Below are 19,291 nucleotides of genomic sequence, written 5' to 3'. Positions count from 1 at the left end.
CACCCTCCCCAATTAGGTCCAGTGGTATCATTGATATCGCCTGGGGATTTTTTGGTCTCCAAACTAGTCATGACAAAGAAGCGTAATCTGCAGGCATGGGTCCATCAACCAGCGCTAGACTCGGTCCATGACAAGAAGTTCCCTTCCAAATGTCAAATTCTAAGCTGTTGAACACCAACACCCCCCGAATGAGACGAGACATGGAAAGTGCGGCCAGGACGGGTCAAATATTCTTCCCCACCTCCAAGGAAGTAGAGTTAGATCTCAAAAGGAGCGAGGTGGAATGATAGCTTTGAGAATTGAGCTTAAGAAAACAAGAGCTCGATACTCGAAGGGTGAGAGCTGAGCAAAAGGAAACGGGACGTTTAAACCCACTCCAATCACGAGGTAAGGAACCAGAATTGGTTATGGGAAGAAGTGAGGGAGAAATTCCAAACTTGGAACCCATAAATGAGGAATCCAGAGGTGAGAAAGGTTTTATAACCATAGAAGAAGAGGATAACCTAGCAAGAGTGACAGGCGAAGTAGAGGGCCGTCTATACACCAAAAAGGATATTGAGCAGATGATCAATCACCCTACATTCCTATAAGACATGGATCTTCTGATTTTGCAAAGACGTATGGAGGCAACTAATGATGAGCCACTCCAAGGTATAGCCGTAGGACCATCCCATGGACCAAAAATACCTAGAAGAGTCAAATACAGGAAGGGGACAAGGTCTAGGAAGGGGGGAGAAATTCCTCAAAGGCCAAGGATGGATCCATCCATGGACCTTAATGCAGCCACAAGGACAGACCTGCTAAATATGGCGGCGAAGATGGACTGAGGAATGGTCAGAGAACTAGGCACTACTCAAGAATCCTGACCCTCCCAGATGAAACCACATATCATTTCCAAACTCATCCAAAAATTCTCAAGGGGCGGGGATCCTATCCAACATGTAGATTTTTGAATCCACATGTGAAACCTGCAGGCCTGTCAATGATGTGACAATGATTCGTGCCTTCTCACACTGACCTTGGAAGGAAAAGCTCATCAGTGGTTCCGAACCCTCAAGCCTGAGGATAAGGTTAACTTCACGACTCAAGAACGTTTTTGTGCCCATTTTTGCCCGAAGTGGTGACAAATGGAGCCGTGTGACACAATTACATAATATCAAACAAAAAGAAGTTGAGTTGATGAGAGACTATGTATCTCGTCTTAAGCACTTAAATTCAAGGTGCAAACTACGGGAGAGGTTAACTGATGAGGATTAGTTATTGCCTTGCTTCCGGAGACGGGTTAGAGACCACAAAATGCATGATTACCTGGTACTAGCCCGACCCACTACTCTTGATGCATGTTGTGAACTGGCAATTGAATATGAAGATAATATGCTGGAATTGCCACAACCAAAAGATATCAAAACATCTTCAGCAACTACGACTTCACGTGTCTTGAGTCACCAAGAAATTGAAACTCAGAGCAAGCAAGTCAAAAACATGACAGTGGATGAACTTAGTAATGCCATATTAGAGAAATTGAAAGTAAAGAAGGTAAGAGAAACATCTGGGCATGGGCATAATCATCTTTACCCCCGCATGGAATTGGTGTGGTGCTCTATGTGTAGATTGAATCACACTACCACCAAGTGTCCACAATTAAGAGCAAGGCCATTACTCTATTGTGCCCACTGTGTAAAATTACGAAATCATGACACTTTAATGTGCAGATATCCAAGATTTCAAAATGTTGTACAGCTGCTGGACAACCCAACTCTTCCTACTTACCTAGGGGGGATGTTCCGGGTACAAGACACTTCACCTCTGCCACCACCAGTTCTACCACCACAACCACCCCAGGCTAAATCAATCAAATATTGATTGAAGAGCCATCAGAAGTTGTTGATATGGTGCGTGAAGTAGGACTTAGCGGATATTACTACGAGAAAACGATGGAGGTCATGCTTGAATATTATGTCCTATAGAATGACATGCCAGTACCTGTGTTTCAAACCACAATACAATGAGGGCAAGTATATGAACTCGAACCTGAGAAGAGGACCACTATAATGTTTTGGCTCTGCAGAGGGCCGCATCGAGTTGCCGTGTGCCCAAACAAGAATATGGTTCATACGCAGCAACCCCAACAAGTGGCTACTATGCCCAAGGACATGCCCATACTCACCTGTACTAAATGTGGGATTGATCATTTGATCAAGGATTGTCCATACTGCACAAGCGGTTCAACTTCTACTGCCAATCAGGCCACCATCCGAACCATTAGTATACAACCTGGAAATATCACACCACTCAATGTCCTAACAAGATCTCAAGCTCACTTAGGAGACAAGGGAAAGAACCAAGCGGATGCAACTGTTTCCAGAACTGGCCCATAGGAGAAGAGTGAAAAAAGTGGGTAAGGGTGACACAAGGGTCACAATCCAAGATGGATCCGAAGAAGATACAATCGACACCGGATCCACCCAATCGAGGGAAGAGGGGGATCAAAGGATCAATCACAAGGGGCCGGACCAAGAAGAGCAAAGGGAGCAACCAACAACTCCTAAAGGGGTCAGTGAATACCCCAATGCCGATGAGGAAATAAGAAAGCTCAAAGACACCAGGGCCTTAGTCAAAGAGTGCCAACGGCTTCATGAAGCCAAGCTAAGGGCTAACTGGGTCAGGGATACAGTTTATCCACAAAACGAGCCAACCAAGGAGAGGAAATTGGATGTGCCTACCCCAATTCCGAAAGAAATAGAAGAGGGGTCCTAAGCAAACACACTGTCCAGAATGTTTGAGGAAAATGTGTTGGGGGATTCTATCCATTCCTGGGTGGTTGCAAGATCAGGGTGCCCAGTTTTGTCCACTCAGGCACCCTGTAAACAATAAAAAACAGGCATTTGTTTACCTTTAGTGGCTAATCTCTCCTAGTAAATGAAGGAATTTCGTTTCAACTTCTTTTGTTGGAACATCATATTCAAAGTTGGAAATATAATTGCATAATTTGATTAAGCATTAGATAGCCAAAAGTCCTCATTTTCTTAGGTACAAAGTCAATGTATACACCCTGTCCCAAATTTGAACTGATTCAATAAAATGCTAATATCTTTTACATATAAACTCATATGAGATTTCCACTTTGTACCTTAGATCTTCACATAATATGGAGCTTAACTTGACTTTTTTAGAAAATTTTAAGATATTTGTCTATTTTCTTTAAATATTTCAAGGTCTTTAAAGTGTGATAATATACGCCACTTTTTGTACCCACAATAGCTACCACTTAAAATCCTCAATCTTGCAGATCAAAAGAGTGGGTAGATACTGAGACATTAGTAGAATGTGGTGGTTAGTAAAAATTGCAAATCCAATGGTTGGATTTTTAATGATCGCTTTTTTAAAATTCTTCCAGACTATCAGAAGGCCTACAAATATTAATAATCTAATTAGTAAAATTACATTTTTGATGTGAATCATCTAAAACCTATAGGAACTAGTGTACTTGTAATGGTGCATCTATGAAAAAATAAATTGGATCACTCTAAGTATGGAAAGATCATTTGTTTATCATTTCATCATATTTTTGATTAATTTTGATTAATTAGACTAATTTATATTAATTACGTTATATTGGGTTAATTTAAGGGCAAGCGTATTTTCTATTATTTACTTGATCTCATTTTAAGTACCTTGCCCCCCAAAATTTGCTCTCCAAGCATTGTCCCAAACCAGTATAAAGTGGATAAAATTGGACACCCTGATCTTGCAACAACCCTCCTTCCCTATGGAGGAATACAAGGCACATACATGGGGAGAACCCTTTATCTCCACAACAAAGAACCCAGAGACATAGGAAGTCTCGTGGCTGTGTTGTCCATGCTTGTATAAATTCCATTAGGGAAACTATTACGCAATTCACCAACCCTATGGGGACAGACATAAAACAATGGGTAGAATGTGGACTAAAGCTAGCCGATACTATAGATGAGGCTATGCCACCTCTGGCAAAAAGAACCTTGAGACACACAAGGAAAACCCGAGTCGTTAAGATACCAATTAATCAACTGGAACGTTACTACAAAAGCGACAACACAAATGCTACAATCTCGATTCATCATAATGGGTACCAGGCAGCATTGGCTATTCTAGATGGTGGGTCGGGGGTTAGCATCTAAAAAAACTAGGGGAAACCTGATCTAAAAAAAGCAGATCTAATCTTAAAATGGCTGACAGAACATCTTCGAGGCCCTTTGGACTTTTGGAGAATGTGAAATTCAAACTCTTTACGTTTCGCTACCATCATACATTTGTAGTCATGGACTTCCTATGCCAACTTGATTCATATGACATAATATTGGGGAGACCCTTCATGAGGGAATCCAAATTGGTGCATGATTGGGCCTTAGATCATGTGTATGTACATAGGGATTCACAAATCTTAAAGATTGATCTGAGAACATGGAAAGCACACCCCATGGAAGGAAAATTGTTTCGTTACTTATTTGGTCACAACAGAACGGACCACCTCTGTACAAATATGCCAGCCGTCGGTGGGAGATACCAAGAAGAGGAAATGGAAATGTATGCGTCACTTCCCCCTCTAGGACTTCAGTGAAAACTAGATGCATGTGTTGGCCACCATAGATGGGATGCAACCCAGGGGGACCCAGTATGTGGAATCTGGAACCATCCCCACGACCTCTATCTGTATGGTTAATTGGCAGACCATTGATGAAGCATCAGAAGAGGAGTCATCGAGTACAGAAGGGACCATAGCACAAGGCCATACCAATGCTCAACGCCTCAAAAGGTGGAAAAAACAGAAACGATATATAGCCCGATGAAATGCCCTATTATGAAGAAAACCCAGGGATGCCCACAGTGCTTAGATACCTTAAGGCCCACAGTGCTCAGATACCTTAAGGCCACTAAGGTACATGATGAGTTCTCCGAGGATTGGGGTAAGGAGTTGAGTAAGATATCGCTGGAGGAAAGACACAAGGAGAAAGTCACCCTTCAAGAGCTACAAAAACCCAAGCTTACAAAAGCTGGGCATAAAAAATGCAATAAAGCCTTGGCAGAAGCAGAATATGACCCTTCAAGAGCTACAAAAACCCAAGCTTACAAAAACTGGGCATCGAAAATACAATAAAGCCTTGGCAGAAGCAGAACGTGAGGCTAGAAAGATCACGGCTAAAACCAAAAGTGAATATGAGGAAAAACCAGACTTGCTCTCAGTACCCAACCGCTTCAAAACCTATATTGTTGTTGGCGAACGAAAAGTAGTCCGCCGACTGACGGCAACAAGGGTTAAGAAGGATGGGCTGTCCACATCATACGATGGCCGAGAAAAAGTCAAGGAAGTGAATATTGCGAGACCAAGGGAGGAAGCTTGACCCATATACATTGCTAAGGATTTGACTTCGGTTGAAAAGATGAGCTTGTCACTCTCTTTAAGGAATTTAAGGAATGTTTCGCCTAGAATTACAAAGAGATGAAGGGGGTACCACTTGAGGTAGTACATCATACGATTCCAATCATGGAAGGGTTGAGACGACCCAACCAGGCAGAAGCCATACCAAATGAATCCTAAGTATGCATCAATTGTAAAGGAGGAAATATACAAGCTCATTGCTTCGGAGTTTATCTATGAAATTGAACATACGGATTGGTTGTCACCAATCGTGATAATGCCAAAAAAGAATGAAAAACTTAGGATATGTGTTGATCTTAAAAAGGTCAACACAGCCCCACTAGGAAAGACCATTATCCACTGCCCTATATGGAACATGTTTTGGAAAGAGTGGCTGGGGAAGAAGCTTACAACTTCTTTGATGGCTTCTCCGGTTACAAAATCAGGTGTCCATAGCACTATAGGACCAACACAAGACAACTTTCAATACAATGTGGGGCACATTTGCATACAAGGTTATGCCCTTCAGCCTCACCCCAATGCCCCATCAACATTTTAATGGTTGATGTGCACAGCCTTCAAGGACTACTTACAAAAGTGGTTGGAGGTATTCATTGACGATCTGTGTGCACACTCTCGATGGGCAAACCATCTAGCCTACTTGAGGAAAGTGTCCGAGCGATGTCAATTATATTGCATATCCCTGAACCCTTTAAAGTGTCAGTTTTGGGTCAAGCATGGTGTGATATTGGGACACATTATTTCAAAGAATGGTATATTCACGGATGATAGCAAGGTCAAGTTGATATTGGAGCTGTGTAAAGATTTATGGGCCATGTGGGGTATTATCGCCGCTTCAGAATTTTCTATGCTGAAATAGCCAGACCATTGTACAAGCTCCTCATTGTCTTTGAATGGACTGAGGAATGCCAGGAAGCATATGATCGACTGAAGCAAGAATTGGCTAGCGTGCCAATTCTACGACCCCCCAATTGGGATCTCATATTTCATGTGCATATTGATGCATCAAATTTTCATATTGGTTGCATACTAGCCCAGCATGGTGAGTTCAAATTGGACTATCCAGTCTGCTTCGCTAGTCGTCAGCTAAATGATGCAGAGGTGAACTACACCACCACAGAGGGGGAAGGATTGGCCATGGTTTATGTCATCAAGAAATATCGACATTACCTCTTGGCCAACAAATTCGTATTCTTCGTGGATCATCAAGCCTTATTATACCTAGTGAATAAGCCTTACACCACACAGGTAGAATCACACGATGGTTGCTATTATTGTTGGAATTCGACTTTACAGTCATTGGTAAGAAAAGGTACATAGTATTTGTTAGCTGATCATATGTCAAGAATTCCAAATGGGGAACCAGCCAACTGGTGTTGATGATGATCTCCTTGATGCTTATTTGTTCAAGTTGGACATGGTACCCAAATGGAGTGAGGGAATCTCAGATTATGTAGCTTATGGTTTTTTGCCGTAGGAAACTTTGAACAAAGATAAAATGTGGCGGCTTATCAAGCTTGTTGCACCTTATCAACTGATTATGGGAGAACTATATAAGCTAGGAAAAGATAATGTAGAGAAGATGAGTTCATCACAATATTGGATGAAGCTCATTCTAGATAGTAGGCATGCATTTTGTTGGAGAGATTACAGCTTGAAAAGTGCTTCAAGCAGGACTATGGTGGCCTACGTTATTCAGAGACACCATAGAATTTGTCAAAAGATGTGAAGAATGTCAACGTTTTTCTATCCCAAAACAAAAGGACAAGATTCTGCTCACCCCTATTATTGTAAGACAACCATTCGAGAAATGGGGAGTAGATTTTGCTGGACCTATTAGTCTAGTGGCACATCCATCCCAAGCCCGATACGTGATCGTGGCCACATACTATTTCACAAAATGGGTAGAAGCCAAAGCCTCAAAGAAGGCTGATGCACGAACAATAACAAATATTTTATACGAGCAAATTATATCAAGGTTCGGGGCTGCCCATTAGAATTAGTTAGTGATCGTGGTTCACATTTTATTAATGAGGTGATTGATCATTTACTTGCGAGATTCTTAGTGGTCCATTGAAAATCATCACCTATGATTATCCATAGGCCAATGGTCAAGCAGAGAGTACAAATAAAATTTTGTGTACATCGTATGACCGTCACTTTCAATTTTTGTTGCTTTCTCTCTTGATCGTTTTGCATCTCCCATCTTGCCATCCCGGATTTCAGACTTAATCGGCTAACTCCTTCCAAGATGGGAGCTTGATCCTTTTTCTTTTCCTTCTCTATTTGCCTCTTCTCTTGGGAGCCTTGGAGCTTCTCTATTCTCCATCCTCTCTTGGAGATTACCCTTGTTAAAATGCAAGCAAAGTGATGAGCTATGGGTGGTGGATCAAATGCAAGAATCAACATCATTATAGTAAAGTGATTAGATGATGATTAAGATAAGATTAGTGAGCAATTAACTAATAGCTTAATGTAGGCATGGATACTAAAAAACCAGCAAATACTCATTAGGCCAATGCCTCAATTTATAGAGTTTACATCCAAGATGCCAAGCATCTAATCCCACTGATCTCTCCTTGATTCTCTCCACCTCTTTTGCTTGATTCTCTCCACCTCTTCACTTTTCCCAGAATATTTCCACACATCCTAGAACTTCTCATGCTACCCTTTATTCTCTCCCAGTAGATACCTCTCACCTTTTCACTGCTTCACACTCATTTACAGACTCTCTTTTACAGCCTCTTGCTAAGGGCTTGTTCCCGCACACACCCATTCACTTGTTTGGTGGCCAAGGACTTGCTTGAGGGCTTCACTTCTATCCAAAGAATCAAGCCAAAATCAAGGGTAAGATCTAATTTAATGGTTTTTTCTATTCCTCTCAATGATTTTCTTCTTCTCAACCCCTCTAAAGCTTGAGAAGCTTTCAGACTTGATCAAATTGAATTCTAACTTCACCAGCTTGTAGAGCATGCATGAAAGCACCTGGGGCTAAGAGGAATTAGGCTGATTCACCTTGAGTGAGTGTAGATCTGAGATCTCTTGTTGCAGTAGAAAAACAACGCTCCTTAATCAGCGAAAATACGGCGCTTGCGTGGGCGGTTTGTTGCGTTGTTTCAACTGGCTGGAGCAGAAGGGTGTTGGCTATCTATGGCTAGAAGTAATGGGCCTAATTTGATGTGTGCAAGGAGCTAGAGCTCCTCCACCAGCTGGGGATACAGAGGTGAGCTGAAAAAGAGGGAAAATTTATAATTAGCTACTAATCCTAATTAGCAAAGTAATTAGCAAGATAATGGGCTTACAAATTGATGGATTCTAGGCATGGCTCTGATACCATGTTGAAATTACAGCAATGTGATGAGCTATGGTGGATCAAATACTAGAATCAATATCATTAACAAAGTGATTAGTAAATAATTAAGATGTGATTAGTGAGTAATTAACAAATAGCTTAATGTAGGCATGGATAATAAAAAACCAACAAATTCTCATTAGGCCAATGCCTCAATTTATAGAGTTTACATCCAAGCATCTAATCCCACTGATTTCTCCTTGATTCACTCCACCTCTTTTGCTTGATTCTCTTCACCTCTTCACTTTTCCCAGAATATCTCCCAGAATATCTCCACACTTCCCAGAATATCTCCACACTTCCTAAATCTTCTTATGCTACCCTTTATTCTCTCCCAGTAGATTCTTCTCACCTTTTCACAGGTTCTTTCACATTTACAGATTCTCTTTTACAGCCTCTAACCAAGGGCTTGTTCCTGCACACACCCTATTCACTTGTATATTTCAACACCTCCCCTCAAGTGAATACTCCTAGAACACCTAGACCCTATACCAAGTTTCCCTCTTACTTGATAGTGCGTGACTAGTGTCTAGCACTCCTTCCCTCAAGTTAACTTAGCACACCTGGACCCTGTACCAAGTTTCTCTCTTACTTGATAGCCCGCGACCAGTGCCTCAAGTCCCTAAACTCATAGTCCTTGACACTCTCTCTCACACGTATATCTACCACGTGGCCTACATCATCAGTGGCTCAGAGGTGGTTTTACTTTGTTGGGGCAGGCTACATTGGGTTGTGGGGTCTCTCTCTCTCTCTCTCTCTCTCTCTCTCTCTCTCTCTCTCTCTCTCTCTCTCTCTCTCTCTCTCTCTCTCAAAGATTTTCACATGGCTCCTCACTCTTTGGAGCCTCACATCTTCTCTTGTCTTCAGTCTTCTTGTCGTGGCAGCTTCTAAGTCTACACTAAGATCCAAGCTCTTCATCAAATCTACAAGTGACTTTGGTAAAACAGAGATTAAGCATTCAATGTTCAGTCAAATCTTATGTTTCTTGGCTTAATCCTCTACTAGACTCATTGCTATTGATGGCCTTGAAAGGATTTGAGCTCATTTGAGCTCTAAGGCCTCAAATCTAGGCTCCCCGCATACTCTGTTTTTTGCACACAAAATAGAGGATTAATTTGCTAATCAATGATTAATCAGTGCTAATCACTATATTTTGGTACAATTGAGGGTTCAAATTAACCATTAGGTATCTGATACAGATCTCTATAACTTCAGATTGTAATTCGGAGTTGGTTTGATACTCCAACCATTCCGTACAAGATAGTTACCCTTGATTTAATGTAATTTCTAGTAAAACTATGCTGATAAATTTGTGATAATCATCATTTTGCATTTAACCCTTGGTTAATGCCTGCAAATCTCACTCAAATTCAAGATTATTCACAGCCAGAGTTGCATTTGGGAATGTGCATAAGAATGAATGCTATATGCATTATGTATTGGGCACATTACATCAGTGTAAAAATGGGATTAGACACTGCCCTTGTCCAGAATAAGGCAAGAGGTAAGACCTCCCGCATAGATTTGGGTTTGCATTGCATAATGACACAAGATAAACATCAAAAGCCCAAAATAATTGTCAACAAAATGTTTAAACATGTTGCTCACATGGAGCAAGAAGACCTGACGGACAAGCTCATGGCCCCAGCCATGAAAGAAAAAGAATTTCTCTTTCCAAGAAAAGGATCCACATCAAGAAGATCTAAAGGAAGCATTGAAGGAAGACATGGACACAAGAAAAGAAGCTGTCACAAGAAGACTGAAAGAAGAGGAAGACATGGACGCATGAAGAGAAGCTGCCACGACAAGAAGACTGAAGACAAGAGAAGATGTGAGGCTCCAAAGGGTGAGGAGCCATGCGAAAATCTCTCAGAGAGAGAGAGAGAGAGAGACCCCACAACCCAATGTAGCCTGCCCCAACAAAGTAAAACCACCTCTCAGCCACATTGATGATGTAGGCCACATGGTAGATGTACGTGTGAGCACTTTAGTCAAGGTCACGGGCAACTATAGTAAGCCTTGGACACATAGAGAGAGAGAGTGTCAAGGACTATGAGTTTAGGGACTTAAGGCACTGGTCGTGGGCTATCAAGTAAGAGAGAAACTTGGTACAGGGTCCAGGTGTGCTAAGTTAACTTGAGGGGAGGAGTGCTAGACACTGGTCCACGAACTATCAAGTAAGAGGGAAACTTGGTATAGGGTCTAGGTGTTCTAGGAGTATTCACTTGAGGGGAGGTGTTGAAATATACAAGTGAATAGGGTGTGTGCGGGAACAAGCCCTTGGTTAGAGGCTGTAAAAGAGAATCTGTAAATATGAAAGAACCTGTGAAAAGGTGAGAAGAATCTACTCGGAGAGAATAAAGGGTAGCATAAGAAGATTTAGGAAGTGTGGAGATATTCTGGGAAAAGTGAAGACATGGAGAGAATCAAGCAAAAGAGGTGGAGTGAATCAAGGAGAAATCAGTGGGATTAGATGCTTGGATGTAAACTCTCCACACTTCCCAGAATATCTCCACACTTCCTAAATCTTCTTATGCTACCCTTTATTCTCTCCCAGTAGATTCTTCTCACCTTTTCACAGGTTCTTTCACATTTACAGATTCTCTTTTACAGCCTCTAACCAAGGGCTTGTTCCCGCACACACCCTATTCACTTGTATATTTCAACACCTCCCCTTAAGTGAATACTCCTAGAACACCTAGACCCTATACCAAGTTTTCCTCTTACTTGATAGTCCGCGAGACGACCAGTGTCTAGCACTCCTCCCCTCGAGTTAACTTAGCACACCTGGACCCTGTACCAAGTTTCTCTCTTACTTGATAGCCCGCGACCAGTGCCTCGAGTCCCTAAACTCATAGTCCTTGACACTCTCTCTCTCTATGTGTCCAAGGCTTACTATAGTTGCCCGCGACCTTGACTAAAGTGCTCACACATACATCTACCACGTGGCCTACATCATCAATGGGTCAGAGGTGGTTTTACTTTGTTGGGGTAGGCTACATTGGGTTGTGGGGTCTCTCTCTCTCTCTCTCTCTCTCTCTCTCTCTCTCTCTCTCTCTCTCTCTCACAGAGATTTTCACATGGCTCCTCACTCTTTGGAGCCTCACATCTTCTCTTGTCTTCAGTCTTCTTGTCGTGGCAGCTTCTCTTCACGCGTCCATGTCTTCCTCTTCTTTCAGTCTTCTTGTGGCAGCTTCTCTTCTCGTGTCCATGTCTTCCTTCAATGCTTCCTTTAGATCTTCTTGGTGTGGATCCTCTTCTTGGAAAGAGATGTTCTTCTTCTTTCATGGCTGGGGCCACGAGCTTGTCGTCAGGTCTTCTTGCTCCATGTGAGCAACATGTTTAAACATATTGTTGACAATTATTTTGGGCTTTTGATGTTTATCTTGTGTCATTATGTAATGCAAACCCAAATCTATACGGGAGGTCTTACCTCTTGCCTTATTCTGGACAAGGGCAGTGTCTAATCCCATTTTTACACTGATGTAATGTGCCCAATACATAATGCATATAGCATTCATTCTTATGCACATTCCCAAATGCAACTCTGATGTAATGTGCCCAATACATAATGCATATAGCATTCATTCTTATGCACATTCCCAAATGCAACTCTGGCTGTGAATAATCTTGAATTTGAGTGAGATTTGCAGGCATTAACCAAGGGTTAAATGCAAACAAATTTATCAGCATAATTTTACAAGAAATTACATTAAATCAAGGGTAACCAATTTGTACGGAATGGTTGGAGTATCAAACCAACTCCGAATTGCAATCTGAAGTTATAGAGATCTGTATCAGATACCTAATGGTTAATTTGAACCCTCAATTGCACCAAAATATAGTGATTAGCACTGATTAACAAATTAATCCTCTATTTTGTGTGCAGAAAACAGAGTATGCGGGGAGCCCAGATCTGAGGCCTTAGAGTTCAAATGAGCTCAAATCCTTTCAATGCCATCAATAGCAATGAGTCTAGTAGAGGATTAAGCCAAGAAACATAAGATTTGACCAAACATTGAATGCTTAATCTCTGTTTTACCAAAGTCACCTCCTGCAGATTTGATGAAGAGCTTAGATCTCAGTGTAGACTTGATCAAATTGAATTCTGACTTTACCAGCTTGTAGAGCATGCTTGAAAACACCTGGGGCTAAGAGGTATTAGGCTGATTCACCTTGAGTGAGTGTAGATCTGAGATCTCTTGCAGCAAAAAAACGGCGCTCCTTAATCAGCAAAAATCCGGCACTTGCGTGAGCGGTTTGCTGCGTTGTTTCAACTGGCTGGAGTACAAGGGTGTTGGCTATCTATGGCTAGAAGTAATGGGCCTAATTTGATGTGTGCAAGGAGCTAGAGCTCCTCCACCAGCTGGGAGTACAGAGATGAGTTGAAAAAGAGGGAAAATTTATAATTAGCTACTAATCCTAATTAGCAAAGTAATTAGCAAGATAATGGGCTCACAAATTGATGGATTCTAGGCATGGCTTTGATACCATGTTGAAATTACAGCAATGTGATGAGCTATGGTAGATCAAATACTAGAATCAACATCATTAACAAAGTGATTAGCAAATAATCAAGATGTGATTAGTGAGTAATTAACAAATAGCTTAATGTAGGCATGGATAATAAAAAACCAGCAAATTCTCATTAGGCCAATGCCTCAATTTATAGAGTTTACATCCAAGCATCTAATCCCACTGATTTCTCCTTGATTCACTCCACCTCTTTTGCTTGATTCACTCCACCTCTTTTGCTTGATTCTCTCCACCTCTTCACTTTTCCCAGAATATCTCCACACTTCCCAGAATATCTCCACACTTCCTAAATCTTCTTATGCTACTCTTTATTCTCTCCCAGTAGATTCTTCTCACCTTTTCACAGGTTCTTTCACATTTACAGATTCTCTTTTACAGCCTCTAACCAAGGGCTTGTTCCCGCACACACCCTCCCTATTCACTTGTATATTTCAGCACCAGATGGGTTCTCGGGCAACGGTCCCAAGGGAGGATTATCCTCCAAGGGGTGGAGTGAGAGTGCTAGACTCATTTCTCAGGAATGAAGACCAAAACAGTGCTCAGAGTCAGGGCAAGAACAGATTGGGGATTGGATGGAACAGATGCATAGATTTTATTCAGAGTAAGAGTGGTTTTTTGGAGACCGGGCCGGGTTTTGAGTGAAAAGGGTTGCCAAAGAGAGCAGATGGATGACAGAGGGACTAAGGGAAAAGAATGGGATGATGATAGCCATCCAAGAACAAGTTGGAATCCCGTCATCAAGTTTAGCAGAGGGGAATGTCATGTGCAAGTTTGCCCATGGACATATCCTAAAGCTAGTCCAGAAAGGGGCAGCCAGAAAAAGATGACTAGAGCCAGGTTTTGGAGCATGAGGTGCAGTAGTGGGGAATGTTATGTGCAAGTTTGCCCATGGACATATCCTAAATCTAGTCCAGAAAGGGGCAGCCAGAAAAAGATGACTAGAACCAGGTTTTGGAGCATGAGGTGCAGTAGTGGCCAGTGTTGGACTTGGGAGCAAGATATGGAAGGCATTGAAGGACTCGTCGGCTGCGTATGATGCTGTCGGTTGTTGCAAGAAACTAATTTCGGCTGCACAAAGTCTGGTCGGCGTTGATTTATGGAGAAAGATGCCCAGTCGACTGGCCGACCAGTAGTCGGCCAGCACTCAAATGGTTCAAGGGCTTATAAATAGGCATGTTTGCTCCTAGTTATGATCATTCACTCCACTAGGGAGTGGGTCCTTAGTGTAGGACTGTTTTGGGTGATTACACCTTTTCATGGAAGCAGCCTATGGTGGTTGTAGAACCTAGGTACCTTTTTGTACCATATAAATATACTGAATTTCCAGCTATCTCTCTCTCTCTCTCTCTCTCTCTACTCTCCCTTTTGTCTGCGTTTTTGCATCAGCATGTTCTAAGTGGTGTTTAAGGCTGAAAGAAGACTCTTAGAGCTTCCCTACACATTTGCAAAAAATCAATATAGTTGTTGGATCAAATGCTTGAGGAAAGATGGAGGTGGTGAATACACCTCACATGGATTTGAGGACTTCTTGAGGAAGAATGGCATTAGAAGCCAGCTTTCATGCAGGCACACACCTCAGCAAAATGGTGTTGCTGTGAGAGGAAAAACAAGGTCATTGGTGATGTGGCTAGGGCAATGCTAAATGAGAAGAGCATGCCAAACTTTTATTGGGCAGAAGCATGCGCTAGAGCGGTGTATTTGCTTAACAAGACACCTATAGCTACCATACATGAAAGTACGCCAGAGATGCGTCTTACAGGATATAGGCCAGACATTGGGCATCTAAAAGTGTTTGGTAGCATTGCTTATGTGCATGTGCCACATAAGAAAAGGAATAAAATTGATCCAAAGGCAAAAAAGTGCATCTTTGTTGGGTATGCATAGGATCGCAAAGCATATAAATGTTACAATCCAAATAGGAGGCAAGTGTTCATTTCACGAGATGTGGTGTTTGATGAGCTTGCTAGTTGGTACAAAGCAAAAGATGAGGATGCCAATGATTCCAGTGATGATGATGCTCATGTGGACTTGCCACAAGTAAGTTCTACTTCTATGTCTGGGCTACAAGAGTCAAATGGTAACAGCGTACATCCATGGTCAGTGCGTTTGAGGCATGATAGTGGAAGCACTAGTATTAGTGGTGTGGACAAAGGAAAGAAGAAAGTTGAAGGTATTGGCATTACAGGATATGAGTCATCTAGTTTAGAGAGTTTGGATGAGGAACTTGGTATACTAGTCTTACGCACACCAGGTGCGAAGCAAGAGAGATATGTACCTCCACATGCTAGAGTGACAAGTGTACAGAGTGATCCATAGGCTTTACGGAGATCACAAAGAGTCAAGTATCCAGTTTTGACAGGTTGGCATATCGTGGTTTTGCTATGTACTATGCATATATGACATCTTTGGTAAAGCATGTGGAACCTACATGCTATGCAAAAGCTATTGGAAAGCATGTATGGGAAAAGGCAATGGATGAGGAGTTGGACGCAATGGTTCATAATGATACTTGGGATTTGGTTGCCTTACCACAAGGCAAGAATGTCATTGGCTGTAAATGGGTTTATAAGGTGAAATACAAGTCAGATGGCTCGATTGAGCGTCATAAAGCACGAAGGGTTATGCACAGACCCAAGGCTTGGATTATGATGCGACAATTAGTCCAGTGGCAAAGATGGGAACTGTGAGGTCAGTTACTGCCATGGTTGCAGCAAATGGTTGGGAAATGCATCAAATGGACGTCAAGAGTGCATTTCTAAATGGTGATTTGCAAGAGGAAGTTTTTATGGAGCAGCCAGAAGGTTATGTACACCCAAGGTACCCCACTCATGTATGCAGGTTGAAGAAAGCACTTTATGGGTTGAAACAAGCTCCTCGTCGTGCTTGGAGTGATAAGATAAGCCGATATCTTATTGCTATTGGGTTTTAGGTTTCGATGGCAAATTCTTTACTATATGTGAAGAAGACATATCATGGGATTGTTGTGGTTGTCATCCTTGTGGATGACTTGATTCTGACAGGTGATCATGCTACAGATATTATATGCATGTTAAGAAGGCATTGAGTGGGTAGTTTGATATGAAAGACTTGGGTGATTTGAGGTATTTTCTTGGCATTGAAGTGGTCAAAGATCATGGAAGAATATGGCTAGACCAGCATCAATATGCATTGGATATGCTGGCTAGATATGGGATGATTGGGGGTGGGGCTAGTGAGTTAGTTTACCTAGGAAGCCTCATTTGGACGTAGTGAGACGGATCATGCTTTATGTAAAGACCACTGCACATTATGGTCTTCTTTATGAGCATAGTAAAGGCTTAGATGTATATGGCTACACAGATGCAGATTGGGCAAGTAGCTCTTATGAGACAGGAGATCTACTAGTGGTGGTTATGCCTTTACATTTGGGAGTACAGCTTTGAGTTGGAGTATCAAGAAGCAACCCATTGTTGCTTTATATCAAGTACATAGGCTGAGTATAGAGGAGCAGCCATAGTTGCATGTGAAGGAGTAAAATTAAAGAAACTCTTGGCTGATTTGGGTGAGTCTATTGAGGGCAAGGTTATCATACATTGTGACAACATGAGCATCATATAGTTAGACAATAATCCAGTTTTTCATGCACAGAGACCAAACATATAGAGGTCCACTATCATTTTGTTAAGAAGAAAGTGTTGGATGGTATAATGGATTCGAAGTATGTAAAGACTGAAGAGCAGGTTACCGACATATTTACGAAGCCACTTGGGAGAGAGAAGTTTGAGTACTTCCGTACCATGTTGGGAGTACATGTGATGAGCTTGAGGGGAGGAGTGTTGATAGCACAAGCTCATCTTCATCTATGGCTGTACATCATGGGCTCGAGAGAGACTGTTGAGATTACAAGCTCAATGACAACTGGAGCCAGCAGGCATGATATGTGCTGTCATGGTAGAGAGTAGCATGTGTGACAATAAATAGCCGCGTCCAGCTGGCCATAGTATGTGAATATTAGTTAGGGTTATTTGGTGTGTGAACACAATACATGTAGTGTGTGGTTATGTAGTCTTCTATTATGCATTGTGTGAGAGTAGATATGGCTTCCCTCTATGGTTAGGGTTACATCAATCTATTAGGGTTTTGGTTATGTAGTCTTCTATTATGCATTGTGTGAGAGTAGATATGGCTTCCCTCTATGGTTAGGGTTACATCAATCTATTAGGGTTTGCTCTCTTTGTGTGTGTGTGTGCTCTCTCTTTGTATGTGTGCTCTCTCTCTCATTATCTGTCTTTTATCAAATGTGAATCGTTATGATGTAGGCTCTAAGATGAGGGGTGGGACAGGTGTATTTTTATTTGAAGCCTCTCTCCTTCACGGAACCTTATCATCTCATTTCTTTATCTGCTGCCTTTGAAACTCCATACCCTGGTTAGTAATAGTCTTATAGGAGAACACCCTTGCCTTTCAAATTGTAACTTGCCTCAATTTTGGGGAGTATCATCTATCATTATGTATCATGCGTAACCTTTAAATACTCTATGGATGTGGCTAGAACATTGTCAAGAAGTAGGATGGGTAGGATAAGTAGTCTTTTCTCACCCATTTTAGCACTAATCCTTGCTTTGTCACTTATGTAATCAAGGCATGTGATTAGCATTAATCAGAAGGATACCATTCTTGTCTATGCAAATAGATCCATTACTATGTCGAGTAACAAGAGAGAAACACTTCTTGCTAGGGCATGCATCCTTCAAATGTACAAAAAAGCCCATGGGAGGATGATTGTGAGAAGTGTGTGCCTCTTTCTCAAGAGGCTCGTGCGGCATAAGCACCACAAGGTTCCTGAGATGATGACTACTCCTTGGGGAGGCCTACCTAACAAAGGAAATTAAGTTTGTAACTCCTAAAGAGAATGCGTCATTGCTAGTGCATATCCCATGAATGGAACACTCTTCTAGTATTACAACTAACAATATCAGCACAGATAGCATTAGAGTTCCACTCAACCAAAGCAACGTTAGTAATGCAAAGAGGACAAAGGTCAACCTTGTAATGTGGGATCATTTTGCCACACTTCTCAACAAGATTCTCATGCAAATGGGAGAGACAATGGAAGGGCTAGCATGGGACGTCAATGAATCATGGGCATGAGGATGCGAGTCGCCTTGTTCAATGACTTCCATTTGAAAATGCAACATGATCATAGGCTAAGTAGGTGAGTTTTTTATTTCTAGTTTCAATCTTTTTGTTTACTTTTTTTCGAACAATTACTAACTTGGGAGTGGGTGGTGGGAAGCCTCTTGGTCACAGAGTAGCGAACATGCTACTTTGGGGTTAGATTCCCCATAGGCTAGAATAGTTTGTGTTTGAGTGCAGGTCCTTATATGGAAGTGAAAGTCTCTTGTAAGAAGTTGGTGGTGAGGAAAGGTAATTCTAGTAATTGTTTATTTTACAATTGAGCTTTTTGGATGGCTGATCGGATCTGTCCCTTCATATGTGAAGAATCACTATGCTTGAGCTTCAATACAGATGCAATGTCAAACCTTGCCATTTTCCATTTTGTCAACGATGGATCATCTCAACTTGCAGATACTGTGGCAGAACCCTGGACCTCCATTGCATGTACATACGTCTGTAACTTGGCCTTATGCCATGAATATTGCTCCTCACATTTTAGTCATTGTGCTGTGTGAATTTTGAGAGAAGCGAGTCAGTCGAGTTCAACTTCAATAATTTAATACAGAAGCTGCGTACCCATAAGATGAAAAGTAATTGCCTGTCCCATGAGCACATGTAGGGTATGTGTGTAAGGGGCCTGACTTCTCTCACCCAAATGTTGCCATCTTTTTCTGCAACTTGCCATTGTTTTCCTGCATGCAAATCATTCAACTTCTATGTGCTGGACCATGCTTGGGGACTTTGGTTCACAAGCCAAGATTTTGTCAATGAGCAGCACACGATGTTGTCTGCACAGTAGAATGTAGAATCTCAATCAGCTTTAACAT

Source organism: Cibotium barometz, chromosome 57 (assembly GCF_041138505.1).
Source record: "Cibotium barometz isolate CiBa-2024 chromosome 57, ASM4113850v1, whole genome shotgun sequence".
Taxonomy (NCBI): Eukaryota; Viridiplantae; Streptophyta; class Polypodiopsida; order Cyatheales; family Cibotiaceae; genus Cibotium; species Cibotium barometz.
The sequence above is the reverse complement of the archived record's forward strand: the minus strand, read 5'-3'. Positions refer to the sequence as shown.